Below are 18,790 nucleotides of genomic sequence, written 5' to 3'. Positions count from 1 at the left end.
GATAAGTTTGACCTCGTTCGAATAGAGTTTAAGGCTAAGTGCCTTCACCATCAAAGTTTGATGGTTCGACCTCGCTCGAATTCAAACGGGTTAACATTTCGATAAGTTGAAATAACACCCTTTAAGGCCAAGAGCCTTCGCCAAAAAGAAGAGTTCGACCTCGATCGAACGACGACGGGTTAACATTTCGATAAGTCGAAATAACACCCTTTAAGGCTAAGGGCCATCGCCAAATCGAAGAATTTGGCTTCGTCCGAATCAGCCTTCGGCCTCGTCCGAATCAACATTCGGCCTCGTCCGAAACAACATCCGACCTCGTCCGAAACAGCCTTCGGCCTCGTCCGAATCAACATTCGGCCTCGTCCGAATCAACTTTCGGCCTCGTCCGAATCAACATTCGGCCTCGCCCAAATCAACCTTCGGCCTCGTCCGAATCGACTTTATGGCCAAGGGCCTTCGCCAAAGAAGAAGAGTTCGACCTCGATCGAACAACGACGGGTCAATGTTCCGACAAAAATAATACCCTCTAAGGCCATGGGCCTTCTCCGAAGAGAATTCGAAATGTCCCTAAGGCCAAGTGCCGTCAGAAAATATAAAGAAGGAAAAACCGGGACTCGCCATGTGGGAATCTACCTCGCACCAAAGTCGCAAAAAGCGAAAACATGGAAAAGTACAAGGCAAATAAAACGAAAAGTTCTTGTTTATACAAAGTCACTGCGCAAATAGTCGTAGATTACATACGACCCGGATCAATGGACAAAAAAAAGACAGCTATATTTTCACTCAGCGTCACCATCGCGACTCTCTTCACCACCATCTTCAAGATATTCTCCCTCGGCATCGGCATCCTCAGCTGCAACCCATACTAGTCGACCTCCCCATCCGAATTTCTCGAACTACGATTAATAAGGTCCGCTCATCGAGCTCGACCAAGAGACGACCTCGATAAGCGCAGAGGACTAACTGTATGGGTCAAAATTAGACCAGAGAAATTCGGCACGCGAAGACATAAAGCCTAGGTCGGACAGACCAAGGTCGGGCCGTCATCAATAAAGCCAAGGCCGGACCGTCATCAAGAAGGTCGTGGTCGGATAGGCCGAGGTCGGACAGGCCGGGACGGACAGTCATGAAACTGCTAGTTTGCTTTAGAATACTCAAAAGGAATATTCCACCGAATATTCTCTCTAAATTGTACCTTTTGTAAGGATTTTCTATGGATACCCCCCTTATAAATAGGAGGGGAGGACTTCCCATTGAGGGGGCTGGCTCTCGGTCTCCCTCTCCCTCTTTCTAGAAAATATGTAAATACATCTCTCAAAAGAGAGAAGAGGATCTGTGATCCAAAACCTTCATCAGATCCAAAAAGGGTCCAATGGTTCTTGTATTTTGTCTATTATTCATTTTTATCAAATGAAAGAAGATCCGACTAACTCAAGATCGGGTGAATCTTTTCCTTTATCTACATTTTATTGCCATTTAATGTTATTCAATGCATCTTTCTTTATGTTATTAAATCTGGCTATAATCACGCCTAATATTTATACTCGGCTATGTTTTTCTACTCATATTATTCGCCTCGGATCTAGAGTTAATTATCTTTAACTAGGATTTACCCCTTCATCTTTTTGATTGATTTGCTTAAAAAGTATTAAACAACTTTTGAGTCAAACACCGTGGACAATACGATGAGTCATTTGGGAATCGTGTTTAAGCATGTTTGTGGTACATACAAAGTGCAACATTTAATTGCTAATCAATCAATCATTTAACGATGCATTTATTCTAAACTTGTACTCGTTATATATTCAAAGAATTTATCATAGTTAAACTATTTTTAAGTTGATGGTCGATATGCGTTTAACTCTCCCTAAGCTCAAACCAAGGGCATGGAAAGCACAACTAGCATGGGAGTATAACAAATTTAGTAGGCGGCCCTCGACTCAAAAAGTTGTCAATTTTTTAATACCATACTTCATTTTTGGACATAAAATCGAAAAAACTTGAAATTATAAGTGGAAAACGCAACCCTCCTTCCCCCAACATGATATTTTGAACTGTACTTGTGTGTATTGTGTAATACTCATGTACTCGTTGGGGCCTTGGGGGTATAAGTTTACCGTACAACAATAACATTGTTGTCCCATAAGTGGGGTCTGGGTAGGATAGAGTGTACACAGTCCTTACCCCTACCTTTAAGAAGATAGAGAGGTTGTTTCCGGCGTAGACTCTCTGCTCAGGAAAGATAAATGGAAGGGCAATCACTAGCAAACCAAATCTGACACCAAAGCGAAAATAGTAATAGAAACTAATTAACACTAAGGAATGCAAAAAAAAAAAAAAATCGAAACGAAGGCAGTAACGACAGTAGTCTATGGATACGAAAATACTCAAAAGACACTGGCCTCATTTGTTTTTTTTTAAGATTAAGACATCTGAATCTGAATACGCATATGAATATCAAGATGTGTATTAAGATTAAGACATCTGAATCTGAATACACATCTGAATATATTAAGATGTGTATTAAGATCTGAATAGAAATAATTAAGACTGTTTGATTTTTAACATCTGAATGTATAAAATTTATCTTTATTTGAAAATTAATAAACATAAATTCAAATGAAATACTAACTAATCTAATATTCTATCAATAAAATGTGTAGTTTTTTAAAATACGATAATTGTTGGTGGTGGCTGCTAACGGGTGAATGCCGACTAGAGACGATAGTTGGTGGTTGGTGGTAGTTTTGGTTGATGATGGTGGTTCATGCTAGTAGCTAGTAGTGATTGGTAGTGGTGGCGATTATGATTGAGGATGGTGGTGGTGATAGTTAATAATGGCGGGTGGTGGTAGTAGTTGTGACTGAGAAAGGTGGTGGTAGGTTATAATGATGGGCAGTGCCGGTTGTGGTTGTTGATGGTGATGAGTGGTCAGTTCAGGTAGTTGAGGTGGATGAGTGTTGATTGTGGGTGAGAATGATATATGGTGGTCGGAGTGGTGGGGATAGTGGGTGGTGATGGTCGATAGTGGTGGCGGCTATGATTGATGATGATTGTGGCGTGGTGGTGGTGGTGAGGGTGGTGGTTGAGTATGGTGGTGGTGGTGACATGGTGGTAGTTGATAATGGTAGGCGGTGGCAGCAATTAATAATGAATATGTGATAGCATCTTAATGAAATTAAGTCTCTGTTATAGATCTTAATCATACAGACCTATTCAGACCCAAGTGGTTGTGAAGTAAAAAAAAACAAACACACTTAATGATTAAGATCTGAATAATTAAGATTCAGACTTTAAAAATAAACGCACTTAATGTCTGAGATCTGAATGATTAAGATTCAGACCTCCATTACGTGCAAACAAAGGAGGCCTAAGTGATGTAGGAGGTATATGTTTACATAAGCTAGGCAATTATGTTTGCCATAAGCTACGCTATTAGGAGTGCGTTTTGCATTTATATGATTTGTCCATAAAAAAAATCAAAATATAGGGTTATAATTTTGACCAGACGTCTCTAATTAAAATTATTGGTATATCTTTTGGTGTCCTATTTTTTTTCTAATTTTATTGTTAAATACATAAAGAGAATTAGATGGTTAAACCTAGATATAATTGTAACACACCTCTATAACCTAACATTAGAAGATATGTAAGCCATATTTTGTAGTAGATACTAAGTCAAGTATCATCACCATCAATTTTGACATTTAAAAGAACAGTTATCTTACACTCAAAGAACATAATTTTAATTTAAACTTTAATTATTTGCTTTTGAAATCGGAAAAAATATATAGAGAATATCTCACATGTTTTGTGGCTTGAATTATTTTCTTGTATTTTTAGAAAATCCATAATCCCTATAGGTTTAGGAAAACCCATTGCCCTAATAGATTTGGGAAAGGAAAACCTATAGTCCTTGTCAAATTGGGAAACCTTTCTCTTATAGGTTTGGGACCTTTTGGGATCTATATATAGGGGTTGTAGTTGGGGATTCTAAAGATGGTATTGTGCTTTTCTTCTCATTCATAGTGAAAAACTCTCTCTGCTTTTGCCCCGAGGATTAGGCTTAGCCGAACCTCGTTAAATCCTTGTGTTGATTTTTCTTCTATATTCGCTTTGTGTGTGATTATGTGCTAGTTAACCCACGATATTCTGCAACAATTGGTATCAGAGCAATGTTCGGGTTTCTACATATAATCTAGGGTTAAGATGTCTTCATCATCTTTAACAAAGTACGAAGTAGAGAAATTTGACGGGGGTTCTAATTTCAGTATATGGAAGATTAGGATGAATTCGTCCCTGGTGTTACAAGGGTTATGAAAGACACTTGATGAGGATTTTCCTGAAGAGATGAAGGAGCCAGAGAAGGCAGACCTGAAGGAGAGGGCTTTGAGTGCGATCTTCATGAGCGTTCCAGATAGCGTTCTTCGGGAAATTGCTGAAGAAACTTCTGCAGCAACGGCATGGAAGAAGCTGGAAGATCTGTATTCTAAGAAATCGCTAAAAAACTGCCCCTACCTGTAAAAGAGGTTATACAATCTCCGTATGAATGAAGGTATACCTATTAAAACTTACATTGATGAGTTTAATTCAATTATAATGGATCTGAAGAATGTGGATATCAAAACTGAGAGTGAGGATCAGGCCTTGATTGTGTTATGTTCTTTACCACCGTCTTATGATACTTTTGCCGATACGCTGCTATATGGGAAAGACAGCATTTCACTAGAAGATGTTAGTAATGCACTAAAATCTAAATAGTTAAAAAAGAGCTTTCCAGACAGCAGAATTGAGGGCGAGGGTCTTGTGATTAGAGGAAGAATATAACAAAAGGACTTTAACAGGAAAAAGTCAACCGCCAGATCAAAGTCTAGATCAAGGAAGCAACACTGTTATGAGTGCGGGGAGCAAGGTCACTACAAGAGAGATTGTCCTAAGCTGAAGGAGAAAAGAGGAAAGCAGAAAATAGTTAATTCGGCAAATATTGTGACAATGGCAATAACTCTGATGATAGTGACTATGTAGGGGAAGTCTGTGCTGTGAGTTCTAGTCATGGGCAGAATTCTTGGGTTCTTGATTCTGGTGCTACTTTCCACATGTGTCCACACAAGAATTGGTTTGCAACTTACAAGCAAATGTGTATGCGGTAAAATCCGAGGGACCGATTTTATGGTCATTCGGGGCTCCAAAGATGCGCCTCCTAAAGCCCGAGGCAGGGCTCGAGGCACGATCTCGTAGAGTTTCCAAAATGCTCGGTTCAGAGATAATGTGGATCGACGGTTGCAACAAAAAAATGGGAAGTTCCCTAGGCACTTGATGGAAGTTGACAGGCTGATGTGCGCCCGTACCAAGGCATTAAATAGCTGTATCAAACTCATATCTTTGTAATAAATGCACTTGTACCATGCTAGGATTCCCCTGATCTATAAAGGGTCCTTATCATTTTGTAAAGAAGACAAGATACTTCATTCAATAGAAGAACATTCTTTCTGCTCTCTAACTCAAACATACTCTCTATTTGGCTCTATTGCTTACATTTATTGCTTTATTTACATTTATTATATCTCATTAATTGTTCTTCATTTATTGCTTGTTATTGGTCATAAAAATCCGCAATCACAATCCTAATAGCTGTTAATCTTTCATCGGCTACCCTTAATCAGATATCAGATTCGACCTCGGGGCCCTGTATATGCAAGCTCGAGGCCTCGATTCCTAGCCATTTCGGTTCGTTTATTAAGCTATCTACAAGCTATCATCTTAATTTCCAATCCTTCACTTAGCATCCATTGCCTAACAACTAGCATAAAAATAGATCACATATTTTTAGAACCACAAAATCAAATTAAATTGTTATTACCATTTTCAAGGTAAATAGTTTAGCGTCCACCGTGGGGCTAAAAGTAATAGTGATTGTTTTTTTGCTGGATTACTACATAACACAAGTTATCTTTCACGCTTTTTCTTGTCCAAGATCTTTGATTTCAGGTCAAAATGTCTAACTCAGTGAACGCACGTGAAGACAACAATCTTGAGGACCATGGAGAAAATGGTGTAGCTGTTCCAGGTGTTGGTGTACCACCACGAAACCCTAGGGACGCGCAAGAACCAATTCCCATAGACGCGGTCTCGCGCGACGCTCAACACGTCGAAATAAGCTCCCTCACCAATAGGAGTACACACCAAGGAAACCAACAGGAGGCTTCAAAAACCCCGGCTCGGGAGGAACAAGGGGTTAGCCTTCATGTCATTTTCGAGATGTTACAAGCACAACAGCTGGCAATTGCTCAGCTGCAAAGCCACCAGAAAACTCCAAGCACAGTAGCACCAGGAACGGCTCCCCGAGCCGAAGGTACCGGAAAGGTCGAGCGACAACTGGTCAGCAACCGACCCTGCCATCTTAATGATACTCGAAGACCTCACAAAGAGGATCGAGTCAGGAGAAAAGAAGATAGAAGCTAACGACAAGAAGGTAGAGACCTACAACTCGAGGGTCGATCAAATTCCGGGTGCACCCCCGATCCTGAAGGGTGTCGATTCAAAGAAGTTCGTGCAAAAGTCGTTCCCACAGGAAGCGGCTCCAAAACCCATCCCAAAGAAGTTTAGAATGCCTGACCTTCCGAAGTACAACGGAACCTCAGACCCCAACGAGCACATCACTACTTACACTTGTGCAGTGAAGGGCAACGACCTAAGGGACGACGAGATCAAATCCGTCCTACTAAAAAAGTTTGGGGAGGCTTTCAAAAGGGGCAATGATGTGGTATCACAACCTAGCCCCGAAATTGATAGACTCATTTTCCATGCTAGCAGATTCCTTCATAAAGGCGCATGCTGGTGCCATCAAGGTAGCTACAAGGAAGTTCGACGTTTTCAAAATCAAGCAAAGGGAGAACGAGATGCTGCGAGAGTTCGTATCTCGCTTTCAAATGGAACGAATGGAATTGCCGCCAGTCTCCGACGACTGGGCAGTGCAGGCCTTCACCCAAGGTCTGAACGAGCGAAGCTCGTTAGCTTCGAAACAGCTGAAGCAGAACTTAGTCGAGTATCCCGCCGTGACCTGGTCGGATGTCCACAGCCGGTACCAATCAAAGATTAGGGTCGAAGACGACCAACTGGGAGCCCTCTCGGGCTCGGTATATCCTAACAGGCTCCCAACAAAGGAGCCAAAGCCAAACAAAGAAAGATACCAACCATACACTGAAGATAGAAGAAGCGCCCCGAGGTGCAACGTACCCTGCAACGATCGAAGGCTGGATCGAGGCCAGAACCCTCGGGGACTTGTTAGCAGAGCTGGATTCGATAGGCACACAGGGCCGACGGAGGTACCCCACCTGTCGGAATACAACTTCAACGTCGACATTTCAGATATCGTATTCGCCATTAATAAAATTAGAGACACCAGGTGGCCAAGGCATGTACAATCAGATCCTTACTATAACTTAGTGTGTGAATTTCACAAAACACATGGTCACAAGACCAAGGATTACCGACAACTCCGGGAAGAAGTAGCTCTACTACTCAGCAAAGGTCACCTCCGAGAATTCCTCAGCGACCGAGCCAAAAATCAGTTCCGGGAAAGAGAGGCGACCGAGAAGAGTGAAGCAGGCGAGCCACAACATATCATCCACATGACCTTTAGAGGTGTCAATGCTCCACAAGAACCCATGGTCAGGAGAACAAAAATTTCCATCACCAGGGATAAGCGAACTCGAGGTTACATCCGAGGATGCCCTCACGTTCAACGACAAAGACGTCGAGGCTCTATCTCAACCCCATAACGACACATTGGTAATTTTTTTCCTTGTGAATACATTTCAAATTAAACGTGTACTTGTAAATCTAGGTAGCTCGACCAATATTATCAGGTCGAGGGTGGTGGAGCAGCTCGGACTGCTCAACCAGATCGTGCCCGCCTCTCGAGTCCTTAATGGATTCAACATGGCAAGTGAAATGACCAAAGGAGAAATCACCATCCCGATCAACGTGGCTGGCACAACCCAAAGTGCCAAATTTCATGTCATCGAAGGAGACATGAGGTATAACGCCTTGCTCGGAAGGCTATGGATACACTGCATGAGGGCAGTACCGTCCACAGTACCGTCCACTCTCCATCAAATGATGAAGTTCCCGACAAAAGACGGGATAAAAACCATCTACGGAGAACAGCATGCATCAAAAGAGATGTTTGCGATGCACGATGTTACACTGATACCAATACTTCAACCGCCGAAGGAGCCAAAGGATAAGCAAATGGTAAAATAGCAATAACGAGCTATATTTTTGGTTACATCCGACTAAAACAAGCAACGGATCGTACCCCGTCCTCAAAGCAAATAACCGAAGCATATTAAGATGCGAGGCATCGCCGACACTAAGGTATGATCATCTCCCTTTTTCGTTCAGATTTTGCTCTAATCGTGTATGCAGGCACTCGATCGATGCTGCCGAAGCGCTTTCCAACCTGAAGGCCTTAGGTTTCGAAAGCATGCGTTGCAGTTTTTTCCTTCGATTGGGTTTTATCCCAAGAAGGGGTTTTACCGACAAGGTTTTTAATGAGGCAACATCTATATGCTACCTAAGGAAGGCTCAACAAGTATTCAAGGTTTATCTTCAATCAACCTCGAATATTGAGGGGCATCCCCCCGGAAGGTCACCTCCTCGGAGAAGCCAAGATGTTCCGAACGGGGTCTCGATAGGAAAACGATGTACCAGACCAAACGGTCGAACGAACCGTGTCCATATAGAATAATCGGGCCCTTGTCAGCAAAAACGTGTATACTTGTACCAAGCAATCAAAGAATACTTTCCCTTCCATCAAAGCATTTCGCATTCAAAGAAGCTCAGTATTTTTTACAAAAACGGCTCCAGAGCCAAAAAATGTCCCGAACACTCGGGGACTAGCATCAAAAACTCGAAGCTAAGCCCTTAACGAGGCAACTTTAAGATCACAAAAACGGCTCCAGAAGCCGAAAAACATCCCGAGCACTCAGGGAATGGCATCGAAAACTCAAGGCCACATGACCTCCGGTGGGAAACTTCAAACTCGTAAGCCCTCAACGAGGAAATACCAAGTTTACAAGGAATGGCCCCCGAGCCGAGAAGCTTTCGATGACTTAGGGACTGCCGCCAACTGCCACCCCATCGATCTATCAAAACCCGAGGCTGTATGGCCCCATGCGGGCAACCTCGAGCGCATAAGACCTTCATTAGGCAATATCAAATCTATAATACCTTCATAAGGCAATATCAAAACTATAAGACCTTCATAAGGCAATATCAAATCTATAAGACCTTCGTAAGGCAATATCAAATCTATAAGACCTTCATAAGGCAACATCAAATCTGTAAGACCTCAAGCAAGGCATGAACCATACTTGTACCAAGTAACTAAAACTCTAAGACCTCAAAGGCATGTAAAAATTTATAAGACCTTACAAAAGGCATAATTCCAATCTTAAAGTTAAGGCTATATATCGAACTTATCAGACCCCTAAAAAGGTCATACCGACCTAACGCATAAGAGCCTAAGGGCCAGCTCTAAATTCAAAAACTGAAGGGTCAATAAGCTCGAGTTGAAAATCGACTCGGAGACTGAATCCGAAACAGTTAACTGAATATTCCTAAGAGCAAAAGCATAAGAGCTTAAACGCCGGCTTATACTAAAAGGTCACACCGACCCCAATGCATAAGAGCCACTATCACCAGCCCATACGAAAGGTCGTACTGACCCCAACGCATAAGAGTCTACGGGTCAGCCAAACGAGCCTCAAGGCCATATTATAGAACTAAGGACCCCCTTCTATTCAAAAACCAGTTCATCCGGCCAAACAACTGACAAACATTGAAGCAAAAAGGAAGTGCATGAAAAATAAAGCCCACAGGGTTTCCTTTTATGCACATGTATGAAAAAATACAAAGCTCCATTTACAATGTTGGCACTATCTACAAAATTAGAAAAGAAAAGTCCAATCTACATCCCCCTCGGGAACTATGGCACATCAGCCTCTTCCTCGCTATCTTCGGCATCAGACAAAAGGAACGCTACCTCTTCCTCGCTATCTTCGGCATCAGACAAAAGGAACTTAGCGTCAGACTCATCTACCTTTGCCTGCTCTATCTGTTCCGAGAGATCAAAGCCCCTGGCGTTTATCTCCTCGAGGGTTTCCCTCCGAGATTTACATCTGACATACTCTTTGCTCCTACTCTCCCGGTCGAAAGCTCTTCTCAGCTCAGCTCGGGCGTCGATGGCGTCTTGCAAAAAGACGACCACTTTCTTATCGCCCTTGGATCGGATCACCTCGGCTTCAGTCCGAGCATCTACGAACTCTGACTTCATCCTTAAAATTTCAGATTCGAGCCTCGCAATCATGCTCGTTCGGACCGGACTATTCGCGCGAATGTTCAGGAACTGCACTTCAAGGGCGGAGACCTTGGCCAAGGCATCCCTCTGGGCCTCAACCTGGGCTTCTAGCTCGTTACGCTCACGCTTAACCTGGCCAAGTTCGCCCCAAAGTCGTTTCAGGTCCTCTATTTTTCTCTGCAGCTGAAAAAGGAAAATATTAGCCTACGAAAGCAGAAGGAGGAGCTTGCATCGGCTCAAAACAAAGGTTACCTGTCTTTCGAGATAGTCCTCGTAGTTCTGACTTCGATCTGCCTCATACCGCAGGAATACCAGCTCATCTTCCTTTTTCGTGCAAAGAAGCCTAAGGGATTTCTCCCCATCTAAAACTTTCCGCAGCCTCGCCTCACAGCGAAGCAGCTCGGACTTAAGCTTGTCAAAGGCCTGCAAAAGGAAAGCTCAATAAGAAAAGGAAGACACAAAACTAAAAGAAGCCTATACCGACTACCAAAGCTCACCATGAAGCTAAGCCATTGAGCCTCACCAAAAGTCGAGCATACATCTGATGGCTGAGTTTCCCCCGAAGTGCCTTCGGTAGGAGAAGAGGGAGGCGGCGGATGACCCTTGTCCCTCGAAGTACCTTCGATGGGAACGGGAGGCGGTGGCAAGGTTGGAACTGATTTTTCAAGAATAGAGGCCTCAGAGGCCGGAGCTCGGCCGACTCGTCTCTTTTGGACCTCAGAACAGGACTCGCCCCGCTGCGAGCATCCTCACAACTCGAAGATTCTTTCCGTTTATTATCGATCCTCGAACCCGAGGTTGGCAATCTCTCTTCCTCCTCCCCAAGGGGACACGACCTCATCTCGGAAAATTCTCCAACACCTGCGTTGGCAGAGTTAGTGCGCTACAAAGAAAGTACCTTTCTAAGAAAACAAGCCACTATGCACCTACCATGATGTTTGGCCTCCCATCTCTCCTTGGACATGTCTCGCCATTTGCACTTATCGTAAATCAAGCAAGCTGCCAGCTTACGAGACCATTCTGCCAGATCGGGAACCTCGTTCGGCAGCCAGGGGATCGCTACAAAAGGCAAAAAGGGAGAATATCTTCACAAAGCTCACCTCCATTATGGACGAAAACAGTAAAAGCGCAAGTGTACCACTTACGTGCGAAATTCCATTTCTCAGGAAATGGCAGAAACTCTCCGGGGATAACATCGACTATTCGTACTCGAACAAATCGACTCATACACCTTCGGTCCTCGTCTTCTTCATCACTAACGGTAAGGGGCCGAGTGGACCGACGCCGTAGAGTAATCAAGCCTCGGTAATGTAAAGGCCGGTATAACCTGATGAGATGACTAAGGGTGAACTCAAGCCCGGCCTTGTCTGCAAAATACCTTATCATCAGCACTATCTTCCAAAAGGACGGGTGAGCCTGAGCCAAGGTAACCTGATACCTCCTACAAAACTCGAGCACGACCCTATCGAGAGGTCCCAATGTAAAGGGGTACGTATATACGTTCAAAAACCCCTCAACATCAGCCGTGACGCTCTCCTCCGATGAAGGTACCTGCAGCACCATTTCTTCTCCCCATCCGCATTCTTTTCTAACTGTCTCGAGATGCTCCTCCCCTATCGAAGAGATATACCTCGATGCATGCTCCCGGCCGCCCGGAACATTGAGAGGTTTCGCTAACGTAAAATCCCTCTTTGAGACGAAGCATCTCGACCTTCGCTCGCCGGACGCCGGCGGTGTGCCACCGACCGAATGCGAAGTTAGAACAAATTCCTCCTCTCCTTGGCAAGTGGATTTGGGCTTAACAGCCATGATTGCGGTGAAACAAAGAGAGGGGAAACAAAAGACACATGCGAAAGCTTTGAGTTGAAGGAAACTTGGTGCATGGAGGAGAAACCCTATAAAAAAGATTGCCACCTAGTACAACAGTATTTTCAAAAGAAGGGAAGGCAAGTACATATATAGAGCAGGTGGCGACCGTTCGCCTGCCCTAAGGACCAATGAAATCTGACCATGTTAGTACCATTTTCTTGGGGAATGCACCGGTGGGACCACCTTGGTCATTTCGCAGTCATATCGCTTCGGTGATGCCGTCGCACCAACACTCGGGAGTCATTCGACCCCGAGGGTTTTCGATATTTGCAGGGCATCGATCCTATAAAAACTCTCGGCCCTATTTTGAGATGGTACCCGATCTCAAAGGCCTTAACTGCCCCGAGAATATGTTCGGAAGAACCAACAATCAGAATTTGAAGACAAAATCAATAAAACATAGAGCTCAAAAACTCGAAGCGGAAAGAAAAAACATTGTATTACCAAAAATACATGTACAACGGGGGAGCATTTACAAAGTCTTTCCCTAAGAAACCCTGGTACAAAAAGGGAAAGGGACGACCTAAATCTACTCTTCACCCCCGGAATCATCATCGGAACCCTCGTTCGCAGCATCCGAATAGGCAGTCTCTTCCTCCATGATTCGGGCCTCCTCAATCTTGGCTGAGAAATCGACGCCCTTGCCACTCGCTTCCTCAAAAGCCTGCTTCCGTGCTTGCACACGAGCACGAGCAATAGCTTGAGTCAGATTCTGCTCGACCCCCGTTAGTATGTCTCGAGCCTTTTTATTCCCGGTAGCGGCATCTTTCTTATACGAAGACGCCTTTTCCTCTGCCACTAACCTAGCCGACGACAGCGCAACAATCTCCTCCTTGGCACTCTTCAAGAGTTCTCGAGATGACGTCAGCTTCGTCTGCAGAAAGTCCCTCTCCGAGGCCACAACCCCGTTCTGCCTCCTCAGGTCGAGGACCTTCGCGTCCTTGACAACTATCTCCTCCTAAAGATGCCCCACGAGAGCGTTCTTTTGCCCAACCTATAAAGGTGAAACAAATTGATAAGTATCAAATCAAAATAAAAGGCAGGTTCGTAAAATACAGTACTACCTGCTCAACAAGGTTGTCTTTGTCTCGGCTCGTTTCTTCCAACCTTGTTTGGAGCATACTCAACTCCTCCTCCTTTTGGGCGAAACGGGTCTCCGACTCCTTTAAACTCGAGGCAAGACCCTCGACTTCCTTCTTACGACCTATAAGCTCATCTCGCAGCTTGGAGACGGCATGGTCGTACAACTTTTTAGCCTACAACGAAACAAAGAAGTCAGAGAAACAAAGAAAAATACTTGAAAGCACCAAAATATGTCAAGGTATTACCTGCCGCAGGCACCCCTCCGCTTCCTCGATGGCATCGGGAGCGTCAAGACTAATATTCTCGCTAACTCTGTCGAGGAAGTTTTCGAGCTCAACTTCCCCCTTGTGAGAGCCTCCCGCTTTGGCGATGTTCAGGTCATGCGCGTCCCTGAACTCTCCGGGTGAGAATCGGGGACCTGAATTAAGGCCCCCCAAAACGTCAACGGACCCGAAGGACAAGCCCTATCCCGAAAAGCTCCAGGCTCGGGCCCTTTGGAGTCGACCGTAGCGAGTTCCTCGACAGGGACCGTGCCGTGTCCGGTCGAGGACTCAGGGACCATATACGTACCCTCCTCGAGGTCCTCCGAAGCATGGGCTGGAGCCGAATCAGCCGTTCCCGACCTAGCAGCCCTCGACACATACACTTGGGGGACACCCATGCCCGACCTCTTCCTTTGTACCAAAGGGTTATTATCGTCATCCTCATCCTCATCCTCGTCATCAGAACTTGCCTCGGAAGCTGAAGACGAGACCTCAGCCTCAGCTCGAGGCCTACAGGACTTGGGCTTTTTTGATACAGGGGATTCGGCAGCCGTGTCCTTTTTTCTCTTCTTACCCTTATCGGGCTTAGAGGACCCTCCCCGCCGGCAGATGGCGATCTCATCACCAAGGCCTGCACAAGCATAGTAATCAACACTTATCGGCATGGAGGATATTATGGGGAAGAAAAATGAAAACATGATAGAGGCGGCAAGAAGGAGCTTACCATTATTCTTGGCCACCCACCAGGTTTTAGCCAACTCAGGCCAAGAACGCTCGAGATAGGGGAATGAGGTATTTAATCCCCTAATCCACCCCAACTGGTCCGGAACAAATTTGGGATATCAAAGGGCGGCTGCGTGAGCAAAGGGAAAGTTAGTTTTTTAAGAAGAAAGTAAGAAGACAATAAAGCATATTCAAAGAAGAAGCACTTACACTTCATGTTCCACTCCTCCGGGAACGGCATGCTTTCGGCCGGAATAATGTCTGAGGCCCTTACTCAGAAAAACCGGCTCATCCACCCCTGATCCTTATGCTCATCGATACTCGAGAAAAAGGGTTTCGAAGATCGAGGGTGAAGCTTGATCAAGCCTTGAAAAAGACGGGGGATGTACAGCCTGATCAGATGATCAAGGGTAAAAGTCGCACCCTGGACCTTGCTGGAAAAGTAGCGAAGCATGTAAACTATCCTCCAGAAAGAGGGATAAATTTGGCCAAGTCTCACCCGGTATTTACAACAGAAGTCGAGAATGACCAGGTCTATAGCCGAAGAAGAAGGGTTCGAGGAGTCGATAGGTCCCAAGGTGAACATGTATGTGTATACATAAAGAAAACCGGCCTTATCGTCCGTTATGCTCTCATTAGAGCTGGGGATCTCAACCAGCACTTTCTCCTCCCATTGGCAGTATGCCCGCACTTTGCCTATATCCTTCGCAACGCTAATGAACCGGGACACATGTTCGCATCAACCCAGCGTAGATGAAGGCCTCTCGATGGAAAAATCCTTCGTACTATCGAACTAGGTGGGTGTACACTGTTCGACGGTAAGAGCCACTTTGGGCTTACCCTTGGATTTATCCTTGGATGTTCGAGATGAAGAGGCAACTTCATCTTTCCGAGGCACTGTCTTGGAGGTTCTGGCCATGGTAACTAAAAGTTTTCTTTTTCTCGAGAAGGAAAGCAGGAAACCAAGAACAAAAGAAAGGGGGCGTAGAGAAAGATGGATTTGGCTCTAAAAGCTTGAAGGAATCACATAAGTGTGAGTCGCCAAGCAATTGGGGTATTTATAGAAGTCGTATGGGCAGCGGAAAAACCGAACCAATAACGGTTCGTGGGCTTCTCGATAGTCGTGTTGACAGTGACACTTGCGTGGCTGTTGGGTTATGGCATTTAATGCCCTGACAGGCTGACGTCATGATGAGTGTAAGAGTTCAAAACCATTTCCTATCATCTTACTCTAGGAAACGCAAGGACTATCTGTATGCGGTAAAATTCGAGGGACCGATTTTATGGTCATTTCGGGACTCCAAAGATGCGCCTCCTAAAGCCCGAGGCAGGGCTCGAGGTGCGATCTCATAGAGTTTCCAAAATGCTCGGTTCAGAGACAATGTAGATCGATGGCTGCAACAGAAAAATGGGGAGTTCCCTAGGCACTTGATGGAAGTTGATAGGGTGATGTGCGCCCGTACCAAGGCATTAAATAGCTGTATCAAACTCATATCTTTGTAATAAATGCACTTGTACCATGCTAGGATTCCCCTGATCTATAAAGGGGTTCCTTATCATTTTGTAAAGAGGACAAGATACTTCATTCAATAGAAGAACATTCTTTCTGCTCTCTAACTCAAACATACTCTCTACTTGGCTCTATTGCTTACATTTATTGCTTTATTTACATTTATTATATCTCATTAATTGTTCTTCAATGCTCTGGAACACATACAGAAAGTTACCTACCGCTGACATTGCTTGTTATTGGTCATAAAGAGCCGTAACCACAGCCCTAATAACTGTTAATCCTTCATCGGCTACCCTTAACCGGATATCAAATTCGACCTCGGGGCCCTGTATATGCAAGCTCGAGGGCTCGATTCCTAGCCATTTAGGTTCGTTTATTAAGCTATCTACAAGCTATCATCTTAATTTCCAATCCTTAACTTAGCATCCATTGCCTAACAGCTAGAATAAAAATAGATCACATATTTTTAGAATCACAAAATCAAATTCAATAGTTATTGCCATTTTCAAGGTAAACAAAATGAGAGGGACTGTCTATATGAGAGATGATAATCCATTACCAGTAGAGGGGGTTGGTAGCATCAAATTGAGAATGTTCGACGGAATAATCAGAAACATTGAGTGTTGGCATGTTCCTCGGATAAAGAGAAATTTGATTTCTCTTTCGACTTTGTTTGACCAAGGGTATAAATTTCACTCCGAGAATGGAATACTTAAAGTGTGTAAAGGCTCCATGGTACTCATGAAGGTTAAACTACATTCTAAATTGTATCATCTTCAGGCTAGTGTACTTGAAGGGGAAGCTGCTGTAGCTTCTGGGAAAAGTGATCCGAATCAGTCTTAGTTGCGGCACTTACGACTTGGCCATATGAGTGATAATGGATTGTCTTTGTTGAGTAAGAAGAATTTGCTGAATGGGTACAAAAATCAAGTTTTGAATTTTTGTGGGCATTGTGTGTTTGGTAAACAGACAAGGGTAAAGTTCAGCAAGAAGGCCGAGCACAAGACCAGAGAAAAGTTAGATTATATACACTCTGACTTGTGGGGTCCAAACAGAGTTCCCTCCAAGAGTGGTGCCAGGTATTTTATGACTTTCATTGATGATTACTCAAGGATGGTGTGGGTGTATTTTTTGAGAACAAAAGATGAGGCATTTCCGACATTTGTTAAACGGAAGACGATGGTTGAGAGGCAGACGGAATCTTCTTGGATATACGAATCCAGTGGGATTTGCTTTTGCAGTTGCAGAGACCGTTGATGTATTTGAGTTTTATAGCTACTCAGAAGCTATTTAGAGTATAGAGCCAGATCGACGGATTAGTGCTATGGCTAAAGAGATTGAGTCTCTTAACAAGTTTGGGCGTTGCCTAGACTTGGTTGATGTGTGCGGCAATGGATAGAGCCCTTGCGAGGGCTGAGGGCAAGGTAGAGAGATGTTGTTCCTGTTGATGAAAAGAATTCAAGCCAAGGGGAAGCTTTGTTATTTGTGGCTTGAATTATTTCCTTGTATTTTTAGGAAACCCATAATCCCTATAGGTTTAGGAAAACCCATTGTCCTAATAGATTTGGGAAAGGAAAACCTATAGTCCTTGTCAAATTGGAAAACCTTTCTCTTATAGGTTTGGGACCTTTTGGGATCTCTATATAGGGGTTGTAGTTGGGGATTCTAAAGATGGTATTTTGCTTTTCTTCTCATTCATAGTGAAAAACTCTCTCTGCTTTTGCTCCGAGGATTAGGCTTAGCCGAACCTCGTTAAATCCTTGTGTTGATTTTTCTTCTCTATTTGCTTTGCGTGTGATTGTGTGCTAGTTACCCACGATATTCTGCAACATCACAAAATTTATATTTATTCAGGTTAAGTATTAATTTTCTAATCATCAAGGGCTGTGTTAGGAGGATAGACACCTTAACCAAAGTATTCATCCTTAAGGAAAGTTCTCGAACGTTTCTCACCTTAAGGTAGTATTAGAACCCGTTTGGATGGGCTTATTTTAAGTAACTTTTAAGTCAAAATAGCTTTTAAGTCATAAGTTAGGATTTTTAGCTTTTGGCTTTTGGCTTGTTTTTGTCATTTTAGCTTAAAAACAAGCGATTAAAAGCACTTTTTTTACTTTATCCAAACACTACAATATGGCTTAAAAGTTATTCTGGCTTAAAAGGACTTAAAATAAGCCAATCCAAACGGGCTCTTAATCTTCTCTGTTTTTCACAAGTGCTTCCCCTTTACTGGTAAAACAAAAACAAGAGTATTAGGGTGTGATTGGTACGAAGGAAAATGTTTTTCATGAAAAAATATTTTTCTGAAAAATGTTTTCATGGAAAATAAGTGGTTTTATCACTTATTTTTCCTTGTTTGGTTGGTGAATGGAAAACTTTTTTCGAAAAATATTTTGTAGTGTTTTGTTAGAGAGTATAAAATATTTTTGGGAAAAATTATTTTTTATGCTACTCTTCTCAACCCACATTCCCTAAAATCATCATGTTTTCTATACTCCTTCCCTCCCCCCTCCCCCCTCCGAGACTCTATTTTCTTCATGAATTTAATTATTATTTTCAAAATTCACACAAAACCAAAGGAACAAATGTGATACTTTACTTTTTCACACACGAACAATGTTGAAAATTGAGCTCGATAACTAAATAGAAAATACTTTCTTTTGTTGAAAAGAAAGTATCCTTTCTGCAACATGTAAAGAAATTACTCATTATGTTGAATGAAAGAAATAGTTTTTGTAAATCATGAACGAAAATACTCAGTTTGATGAAATGAAAGAAAATATTTTTCTACATCATAAAAACAAAATATTTGTTTTGTTGAAATGAAAGAAAATACTTTTTCTACATCATGAAAATAAAGTATCGTTTTGTTAAAATGAAAGAAAATATTTTTTTTACATCAGGAAAAGAAAATACTTCGTTTGTTGAAAGGAAAGAAAAAGCTTTTTCTACATTATGAAAAGAAAGTACTCGTTTTGT

This window comes from Nicotiana attenuata, chromosome 2 (genome assembly GCF_001879085.1).
Source record: "Nicotiana attenuata strain UT chromosome 2, NIATTr2, whole genome shotgun sequence".
Classification (NCBI taxonomy): Eukaryota; Viridiplantae; Streptophyta; class Magnoliopsida; order Solanales; family Solanaceae; genus Nicotiana; species Nicotiana attenuata.
The sequence above is the reverse complement of the archived record's forward strand: the minus strand, read 5'-3'. Positions refer to the sequence as shown.